The sequence below is a fragment of the Pipistrellus hanaki genome (assembly GCF_964339955.1).
Source record: "Pipistrellus hanaki genome assembly, chromosome: 7".
Taxonomy (NCBI): Eukaryota; Metazoa; Chordata; class Mammalia; order Chiroptera; family Vespertilionidae; genus Pipistrellus; species Pipistrellus hanaki.
In genome coordinates this window covers 71,165,417-71,176,008 of record NC_140509.1, presented here as the reverse complement: position 1 = coordinate 71,176,008, position 10,592 = coordinate 71,165,417, and positions in this window count along the sequence as shown.

Here is a 10,592-nt window from a genome sequence, read left to right as displayed (position 1 = left end):
AGTGATCCAAGAGGTCAGGGGGGAAGGTCCCTGCCTTTTACAATCTTGAGAGTGACATACATTGTCACTTCTGACTCTGCTGGTCACACGGGCCTAGTCTGGAATCGCTGTGAGAGGGACCAACTTAATGGTGCAAATACCAGGGAGTGTGGATCACTGGTGGCCTTTTTGGGGCCATTTTGGAGGTTGCTAATGGCAATATCATTAAATGCTAACATTTTGTGTAGTTAATATGATTAGAGGATGCACATAAAAGGATTTTTCCATTACTAAAGTGAAGAGAAAGGAATCAATTGTAGCAACCAGTAATATAATTTTAAAAATGTTTTGTATACTTAGAAACTTTTAAAATATAATTTTTTAAATAAAAACTATTCTTAACATGTAAAAACACTTAATTGTATAAGAGAATACAAAAATTGTAGTAATAACCGAAAATTCCAAATATCTTTATAGGTGGGTTCATTTATTCATTCATTCTTTGACCTACCCAAGCGTATACTCTACTAATGTTTATTGAATAACAATTAGAGGCATAGTCCAGTGAAAGCAGCTGTGAAAAAGTGATTTTTGTCATTGGTTTTTCAAAAATAACTTAAGTCAACAACTTACAAAAAGAAATGACTCTTTGTATAGATTGCTGCCTTTAAAATATTCCAAAAAACGTTTTGGAACATTTAGACCCGTTTCCTGACAATTTTCCACTGTTCTTTCCAGTGCAAACCAACAGTCAGTACCAGGAGGTAGGGTGAGAGCATTAAAACATGATTTGAATAATCGTAAGGTTTAATGCATAGTTGTTGTTTTTTAATTATTTAAAGGCTCATGCATGTGCGTGCACACACACGCATACACACATGCTTATGCACATCCCTATAAAGTATTGGTTTGGCAATAAGCTGTGCAGCTGTGCAGCTGAATTTTGATCTTCAGGTTCTTCTCCCTAAAAATCAAGTCCAGATGACTCCAAACCAGCTGACGGTAAGAATGAGAGAACAGTTTTTACCAAATTTAGACCCACTCAAAGCCTCATGAAATCTAAGTTTAGAATAAATCAAATTTTCCCAGTCTCTCCAGATTTTGCTTTGCCTGGCACTGGGAGTGCAGCTTTCCAGTAATTCAAAAGAAAGCAAAGAGGAGAAACAGTGGAAGCAGTCTGTGAAATAAATTCTGCAACTTCTTCGAAATTGAACAGATAAAACAGCACCCTGATAACATGAGAGTTAACTAAGCCTCTATCTGTAGAGGGATTCCGTTACCCTTTAAGGAATGTGTAGTTCCAAAAGGTGGGGATAGGAGGCTATTTGGTAAAGTTCTTCCAAGCTTTACCAAACCTGCACATTTGAAAACTTGTAAGTAAATGAGCCCAAACTATCACTGGGTTTATAATAGATATTGTGTTACAGAATTAAGGATATTTAACACTTATGAAAAGAATCATTCAATAATACCGTTTGGACTGCCATATTGCAGACAGGTGTTCCATACATACTGGTAAGTCCCTAAACTCTGTTATTTGCATTTCAAGTCTGGTTTTCTTGTGAAATTCAATCATTATGGCGCCTGAGTCTAACAACTCAGCTGAACACAGTTGAATATATGCAAATTTACATAGAAAGTTTTGTGCCAACCAGGGATCCTTATGCTTATATATAGAAGTGACATTCCTGGACAGCCTGATATTTTGCATTAAACCCCAGATGAGGTCAGGCTTGATACATAAATTAAATTAGGCTAGCTTGAAAATTGCTATGATATGAACAGACATAGTTTCTTTACCAGGGGTTAAAAAATAATGATCTATTTCAGGAAGTGAAACCTGATTACATGAAACTAAACCCACGCAAAACTGAAGCTATTCAGACAAAGTTTCCGCCAAGAAAGCTCTACTATACTCTTCTCTAAGACATTAAATGTTCAGTTTTGTGTTGTGACATCTAAAGTGATCGATCAAAAAACTTAAAAATGAACATTTGTCTTTAAAAAGTTCTTTGTCCCTCCTCCTTTCAAGTGCAAAGCCACATTCTGTTTTTTATGCCAGCTTCCTTTTGAGAGCATGTCCACCACATAAGAAAAGCTAGAGTTTGAAGAAAGTTGTGTGTTTTCTTTTATACACACCCCTCTCTTTGTCAATATTCATGTAAATATTCATCCACAGGCCTGCTCATCCCAGATCATCATGTACCCTGACATACATGGCATTATAAAGTCGACTTGTGAAGATGTCTCTTCCTTTCAGTTACTCTAAAGTTTTGCTTTGAATAAATGATTTAACCACTCAACTCACAGTGATGAGTTAGACATTCGAGGATTACTGAAAGGAAAAAAAATATTCTATCAAGCTTTCCCTCTGATTTTACCAACATAACATGATGAAATCATGGCATGATCCCACTTAAATGTGGAATCTAATGAACAAAATAAACTGATGGGTAAAATAGATCCAGAGACATGGAAGCATGGAGCAGACTGACAATTCTCAGGGGGAAGGGGGTAAAGAGGTAGGAAGAGGTCAACCAAAGAATTTATATGCATCATCCATAGACACAGACAGTAGTGTGGTGAAGGCCTGGGGATGGGGGAAGGCAGTAGGGTAGAGAATGTCAGTGAGGGTGCGGGGCAGTTAGAAAGGGGGACATCTGTAATACTTCAACAGTAAAGATAATTCTTTTAAAAAAATAGGTAATGGCAACGAAAACCAAACCCAAACAAAACAGGCCAAACTGAGACCAGCAAAGAGAGAGATGTGTCTCCATTGCCTAGGACAGATGTAATGGCAGCAGCACCAGGTCAGGGTAGGAATCTGAAAAAAAAAAAAAAAAAAAAGATATCAAATTTAATGGTAACCCAGAGTTAATACTTAGAGAGAAGACCAGAAAATGTGTCAAATTCAGTTAGGTAAATTAGGGCAATATGAAAATTCACACACACAAAAAAAGAAATTAAAATCTACACATAATGTCACCCCTGTGATATACTCTTCACAAGATTTCAGAGTATTAATGGAACATTACTGTTACTTAAAAAAAAATAGAGGAAATCCTATATAATAAGAGAGGACTATGCTAATTATCCATTACACCGGACTGGATCATGAATCAGCAGGAGGGTGGGGCAGCCAGCTACAAGCAGGGGGCAGAGAGCTACAGGAAGGGGCAGGGCAGCAAGCAAGTGGGAGGCAGAGTGCTCGAGGAGGGCGGGGCAGCGAGCTAAGAGCAGCGCAGAGCTACCAGCTACTGTGGGTGGGTAGCCAGCTGAGTCAAGCAGCAGCAAGATACTCACACACGGATTCATGGGCAGGGCTACTAGTCTTTTATAAGCATTGCTGTTTTCATGTGTTAGTAACTATTCTGTATTCACATCAGCTACATGGTATGGACATATTATTTTACCTCACAAACCCCTCATCGATGGACCTTTACCATATACTCAAGTTTGGTTGGAACTATTGCTCTTGTACAATTTTAAAGGATGCTGTGATGTGAACTACTTTATGATGGTGAATGAATCTTCGTATGAGATGAGTTACTAAAAATGAAATAACTGGATCTGTGGGTTTGCACAATTTCCCATGCACCTGTGGAGTCCTGAATACGTTCCTCTAGAAAAGTTGTGTGACCGATAACTGCCAGTGTAGGCAAGGTCCCAGTCCTTGCAATTGTGCCTCTGTGGTTCTTAGATGGATGGTACCCAAGGCTGGAATTCAGGAGCAGGAGGGGAAAGCCCACTAACCTTGTGTGTAATCCTGCTCCTTCAGCCGTCTCTGTTTACTACATGCCATCTTATAAAAGGAACACGTGACACCTAGAATTGCTGCTCAGTGCCAGGTGGTAGAAAGCAGGGTGAAATTATGCTTCATAATTTTTATCTAAAGACTGGGAGAGATATATTGACTTCCTGAAGGTACTATAAGCAACTCAAGACTTGACCTAAGAATAAAATGCAGGCTAGTGACTATTGAGATAATTACCAAACCAATTTTTCTTATCCAAGTTTAATTTCTAGGTTAATTTAAAATTAATAAAAGATGTCAGATGAATTGCTTAGAAGGTTCCTGCCTTCCTAATCTATGATCCGAACAATAGCATGCTTCTAATAGCATCATTCGCAAGTGAGCTGAAACTATGTCCTCTCCATAGCCATAACTCAGGATGATGGCAGAATTATATGTGTCTCAGAAATCCAGCCAGATCAATATCTCGAGCCTTTTTAAAGGCCCTGATGAATGGAAAAGTGGAGGGGAGGGTTAGACACCCAGACAGGCAATGTAAATCGAAGCGATTAAATCACTTTAGTCATGTTTAATTATTCTGTGGTCATTTTACCCCAGATTATCTCCCTTGGTTTACTTTCTGGCTCTCTTCACATATCATGTAAGTACAAGACAGCAGTTTTGACGAGCGCACTGGACAGGGAAACCAGGATTCTTGGCTTTGCTGCCAAGTGACTGGATGATTTGGGGTAATTCCCTTAACCTTTCTGGTTCCCAGTTACTTAATTTGTCATGCAGTGACTTATAACAAGCAGATACCACTAATCAATACAGAGATGAGCCAGGGTAGCCTAGGTGGTGATTAAGGTATTTGACTCTGAAGTCTAATTACAGGTTCAAATCCTGGCTTTCTGCAATTTAATAACCACACGACTTTGGGAAATCTGCTCCGCCTCTCTGTATGTCAGACTCCTCATCTGTGAAACAAGGATAATAACAGCATCCACCGGTCAGTCCATGAGAGAACCCAGTGGTATGGTTCTTGCCTGCAATACCGTAAGCCCCTGCTAACTGCAAGCTGTCAGCAGTGTATACGCATCGTAACATGGCAGAACTTTATCACATAAGGCCTCTCAATTATTCTAATTTAGGAATCCTTTGGGTTAATGTTGTCATTGCACCTATTTGAGCACTGTTTAGTCAGCCCTGTATCTTTACTATCCATAATGATTTGCTTCTATGTCTCCTGGTTAAACAACCTCCTTTCCTAAAAAAACAAAAACAAAAACAAAAAAACAAAACAAAACTTTTTTCTACTTAGAGAGGCCTCATTTCATCTTTTTTTGTAATTTTAATTTAGAGATATTTATTTTTTTATTGTACATTATTATATCTTATGGATCACTATTGAATTTTATTCATAATAGATTGGTGGTAAAGATAAATTCATTATCAAAATGTTCCCTTTTTTTGAGACGACAGTACAATACTGAAGTTTTTTTAAAAAACTGATATATACAAATTCAATTTAATTTAGATTGGACAAACTGTCAAAGTTGTTGGAAATAAAAAAAAAACACAAGCAAACCTTGAAAATAGTATCTTCTTTCCTCTTTCTCCCCCTGTTATTTCCTCTCCCCCTCTTTTTCTTCTCTTTCTTTTAAAAAAAATTTTTTTAATTAAGGTATCACGTATTTGTCCTCATCCCCCATTCCCATCCCAAACCCCTCCCCATGTATGCCCCCACCCCCCTGTTATCCATGACCACTGCACTGGTTAGGCTTATGTGCATGCATACATCATTTCATCTTTATCTTCTTGTTTCAGACGTGCTTTCAACAAATACTGACAGAGCTGCTTGTATTCATAATATAATTATACTCAGTTAACTTTTAAAGTAAACTTCAAAGTCACGAGATCCTAAAATGTGTACCTTCATTCTTAAAAATTATCTTGAATCCGCTGAAACCGGTTTGGCTCAGTGGATAGAGCGTCGGCCTGCGGACTCAAGGGTCCCGGGTTGGATTCCAGTCAAGGGCATGTACCTTGTTGTGGGCACATCCCCAGTAGGGGGTGTGCAGGAGGCAGCTGGTCAATGTTTCTCTCATCAATGTTTCTGGCTCTCTGTCCCTCTCCCTTCTTATCTGTGAAAAATCAATAAAATATGTAAAATAAATTTTAAAAAAATTATCTTGAATCCTATCAGTCATCCTGTTGAATAAAAACTTAGGTTACACAATCGGTGTTGAAATGAGCATTGCGTGGTGCCCTCTGGGCCCACTTCTGAGGCCAGCCGGTTCCTGAGCTGACGGCAGAGAGGCCTCCTTCCAGCGTGATTCACACTGCGAAGCTCCTCCCGCTGTTCCCAGGGGGCAGCTGATGAACAAGCAAGGCCTCAGTGTGAAAGGAATTTTATTGAAGTAGAAAGACGTTTATTAGTATCCAACATTTAATTCCACATCTTAAATTACTTCCGTTTCCATGCGGTAAAAGTAAAATTAAGTATGCTATCAACATAAATGCAAGGATGGCCTTGCACAGATTACATTAATATTTTGATGGTGGAACAATCTTCCATGTCAAGGAGAAACATGTTAAAATAAGACAAGGCATTAAAAGGCTCTCTTTTTTGAGTTGATGAAAGGGTGGCAAGTCATAAAAGGCATGGGAAAAAAATCTGTTTATCTATCCATCTGTCTATTTTTCTACCTACCTACCTATCCAATTATACCAGATACAAAAAGATAAAACTGTTACTATCCCAATTTGTGATATTTTAGGAATTTGTAATATTTCCAAGACAATAAGATAAAAAAAAAAACAAAAAAAAAACACACTCTTGGAAAAAAGATTCTCCCTGCCCCGACTTGGTTAGAGAAAAATAGATTTCCCCCTAAAATATTGTTATGTTAATTTTTGAGATAAGTAATTGAAGTAGTTATAATTTATGATTTTTGCCTTTAATATGAATGTAAAAAAAAGGATGACTTTGTGTATTTTTAACTCCTTATTTGTTATACCTAAGTAAATTGGGGGGTTATTTTAAATTTTAGATTTAAAACACACAATGTAGGGAAATCAGAGGAATAACTAAATTTTACCATCAAACATTCTGATGAGGATCTCACCTCATCAATTTGAAGTGTTTTCTAAATATGCAAAGTGATTGGAAGAGCAAGTCAAAGGAGTATTTCAATCGAAATTTTTGGTAGTAAAGTGTTTCTGAAATTCAGGAAATAAATGGAACTTATCTTTAATGTTTTCTCATAAAGCTTCATATGATTCAAATCATCACGTTAATTTTGTCCAAACTAAATTTTAAAATCAATTGCATTTGGAATTCATAACCTGACAGCTAAAGATGAAAAGGAATATGTATGTAACACTGGATCAAAGCATTTAGTGAGATATAAAATTGCCAAATGTATTATGTGTGGTATAACAACACAAAAATAGAAAATAAGGTTTTGTTCTCAAGATAATCCATACACATGTGAAATTTATGATGTAAGCCAACATTTCAATTAAAAGTGTTAAGATGCAAGCATTAAAGTGAAGGGGTTGCAAATGCTAAGTGGGTTCCTCTGAAGAGTAAGCTATGCCTCCATATACTACATAGTCTAATTCTAATCATTGACGACTATCCAAAAACCATGGACTTGGACCGTGTTATTTCATTGACCCACAAACCTGTGTTAACTGGATTTTATTGTTACCTGACTTTTCACTGAGAAACTTCTTAAGACATACTGGTGTAGCCGAAGCCGGTTTGGCTCAGCGGTAGAGCGTCGGTCTGCGGACTGAAGGGTCCCGGGTTCGATTCCGGTCAAGGGCATGTACGTTGGTTGTGGGCACATCCCCGGTAGGGGGTGTGCAAGAGGCAGCTGGTGGTTGTTTCTCTCTCATCGACGTTTCTAGCTCTCTATCTCTCTCCCTTACTCTCTGTAAAAAAAAAAAAAAAAAAAAAAAAAAGACATACTGGTGTAAACTGCCATTTCTGGAAATACCACCTGCTTTGTCTCTCACTGCCTCTTTGGAAAAAGCTCTTCTCCCTAAAGAACTTTCTCTTTCCTTCTAAAGAAAATGAGATAATTTCTTTTCTTTTTTTCCCTTTGTCTTCATGGAAGTTCAGCAGAGCCAACGTTGTTCTCAAAATATAACAACTCTATTGGATCTTAGGACATGCTTGCGTGTATTTTTACATCATGTTCTCTTTTTTTCCTCCACTGGATCTGTTTTTACTTTAGTGTTTAATAAATTCTTTGTAGACAAAGGTCATGGCTGGATAGCTAGCTAGATGTGATTGATGGATCTGAAGAACCTGGTAGGAATCAGTTAGTTGAGGTTAATAAACAAAGTCTACTGGGAGGGAGCAGGTTATTAAAAGTAATATTTTATGCAGATGGTAAAAGTATAATGTTCCTTAATGAAAATGCAGACAAATTAAAAAAGGAAGATAACATTCCCATACTCCACACCACCAGAGACTTCTGCTGTTAACTTTCTGGTGGTTCTGCCCTGTATTTTGTCTCCATGAAGGATATGAATAAGACGCCCCTCTTCACCTCCCATGCTCCCTCGGGGCAGCACTCCCACTGAGCACTCAGTACAAGCAGGCCCTGACCCAGGCCATTCCCAGAAAACATCGCCTCATCCTCACATCTAGAGGGTGATCCCTGCCCCCTCCAAGGGATCACCCTCAACCAACCAAGAGGGAAGAAACTGAGACACACAGAGATTATATAATCGGCCCAGAGCTAATCATGTGAAAGCTCTGCTTGGAGTCTAGGAAGACTGACTTGAGAGCGTGCGCCTCATCTCTGCTCTGTGCTGCCAAGGAGGACAGTTGTCACATTTATTAAAAAATCCTCCTAAGTTCAATGTACCGAACCTTCTTCAGTGCTTAGTTGGAAGCTCCATCTTTTCCTGAAATGAGCTTTATGACAGACCCCTCTGAGGAACCCCAGGAGAGATGCCGCTTGGTTGTGCATGTTCAGGGGCCCTGCCTTCAGCTCTGCACCTCGATATTCTGGAGCCACCCTGGCTTCTTCATTCTGTATTACAGACATGTTGATGTCTGGTTGCCAGGCCACTGACTCCACAATGTCCACTTGGCTGACACGGACTTCCACCAACCTGGGAACTATACGTGCACTACCTATGATAGACAAAAGCGTACAGCTTTAAGACAAAAAAATTGGCAATCAATAAAAAAAAAGCTCACTAAGAGAAACTGGCAAAGGATAAAAGACATAAAAGGTAGCTGATAGAAGTGAAAGTATTATCACTCTATAATTATATAAAAAGATGCCAACCTCTCCCTTTAATTTCTAAAATGCAAGTGTTTGTTGATAAATTGGCAAGGAAAAGCACTTGTATGTGTGGGGGAAAAGTACTCTAAAATAGACTGTTAATAAGAGAAAAATTGGTATACGCTTTTGTAAAATAACTTGGTATTATTTACCACGTGTTGAAAGGGTCTGCCTTTTGATTTTGGACCATCACTGCTAAGCATGGATCCTGAGGCTGTATTGCACCTTTACACAGAGATAGAGGATACATGCAACAATTTTTTATAGCAATTTCTATAATAATAAAAAGCAGAAAACAACCTAAGCATTTACAAATAGGATAGTAGGTATATAGACTGTGGTCATTCAGACAATAAAATATCACTTCGTTATTAAGAAGGATTATGTCTATGTAAACATCAAGATTTACTTTCACTTAGCATGTGGCAAATACAATTTTCTGTTCTTTTTTAGTTAATGACACATTAGGAGTGTTGTATCATTTTATTAAATTTTCTTTGAAAATATGATTTTAATAACCACTCAATGTTCTACCATGTACACACAGCACCACACCCTCAGCTGTTTTCTGGGACTAACTGGGACTAGTCCAGAAGAGAATGAAGTCGGATGTCCTGGGCAGCAGACCTGCTCAGTGCATCTATGGCCTTCCTTTTTGTTTTTTACTGCCTTATGACCGTGGTCAGCAAACTGCAGCTCGAGAGCCACATGCAGCTCTTTGGCCTCTTGAGTGTGGCTCTTCCACAAAATACCACGGCCTGGACCAGTCTATTTTGAAGAAGTGGTATTAGAAGAAGTTTAATTTTTTTTAAAAAAATGGCTCTCAAAAGAAATTTCTTTTTTTAAATATATTTTATTGATTTTTTACAGAGAGGAAGGAAGATGGAGAGAGAGTTAGAAACGTCGATGAGAGAGAAATATCGACCAGCTGCCTCTTGCACACCCCCCACCAGGGATGTGCCCGCAACCAATGTACATGCCTTTGACTGGAATCGAGCCCTTCAGTCCACAGACCGACACTCTACCACTGAGCCAAACCGGTTTCAGCTCAAAAGAAATTTCAATCGTTGTACTGTTGATACTTGGCTCTGTTGACTAATGAGTTTGCCCAACACTGCCCTATGACATTCTTCCCTCATCATGATAAAAATGCAGGCAAGAATCTGGCAAGCTAATTCACTTTAAAGTACAAATTACTGATATGGTGGAGACAAAAAACAACAACAAAACACCAAATACTGATATGGAGAAAAATGATTCTACATGTAACAAGGAACAAACCATTAATATGAAGGTTTAATTTCAATAATCAGGGAGAAGAATGAGAGAAGCATTGAGTAGAATGGAGGAAACATTTACCACATTTGTGGCATGGGTGCTGTAAATGTCGGTTGAATTGAGCTATTTGGAAGGTGGCACAAATAGGCCTTCAATATATCTTCTCTTTATTGTTGCACTTCGCTACAGCATACAGACCATGGGAAGGCAAACAACTCACAACAATAACAGGAAGCCACAGAGAGTTCTCAAATATAATATATACTAGTCTTCCAATTCTGTCCACTCAC